This window comes from Myotis davidii, unplaced genomic scaffold (genome assembly GCF_000327345.1).
Source record: "Myotis davidii unplaced genomic scaffold, ASM32734v1 scaffold242, whole genome shotgun sequence".
Classification (NCBI taxonomy): Eukaryota; Metazoa; Chordata; class Mammalia; order Chiroptera; family Vespertilionidae; genus Myotis; species Myotis davidii.
Window position 1 is genome coordinate 46,992 of NW_006295821.1, and position 608 is coordinate 47,599.

At 47.5% G+C, this 608-nt stretch overlaps 1 protein-coding gene across 10 annotated transcripts in view; it reads right to left on the reverse strand.

The window, feature by feature from the left end:
- Positions 1-608, reverse strand: part of MCF2L (MCF.2 cell line derived transforming sequence like) — a 188,318-nt gene that overhangs the window by 20,547 nt on the left and 167,163 nt on the right. The window lies entirely within an intron of this gene.

Below are 608 nucleotides of genomic sequence, written 5' to 3' on the forward strand. Positions count from 1 at the left end.
CTGGGCGTATAAGACGACCCCCTAACATTTCCACTCAAAATACAGAGTTTGTTATATACTCGCTATATAAGACTTCCCCCTCTTCCGCACACCTTCCACACACCAAATAAAAGGTAAAACAATATCAGATTTGATTTTAACATTTTAATTTATATTCAAATGCTTATGACATGCAGGAAAACTGTCACAAGGCTGTATGTAATCAAACATATACATAAAACAGTGCAAGTTTATTACCGGTAAACATACCGGTAATTCACTAAAGAAAACACACTCTATACACTGGTACCGTAGATGCTTCTCAGGAACACAGGCAAGCAGCCCACAACCTAGAGGGACTGTCAATGATAGAAGTAAGATAACAAATAGAGGGAGCCAGGAGGCCGTGCAGCTCCAGGGACTTGTTGAGCAGACCCCTCCTCTGCGCGACCTCGGCGGCAAGCTGGTCGCAGAGGTGCTGGAGCTCGTGGCACTTGGGGCGGATGGAGTCCACGGCGTAGTGCTTGTTGTCGATGAGCTGCTCCCCGTCTAGGGACAGGGCATGAGCCCGCTCCACGGCCGCCTGCAGAGAACCGTCCCAGAAACACAGCTCAGGTTATGTTCATTAT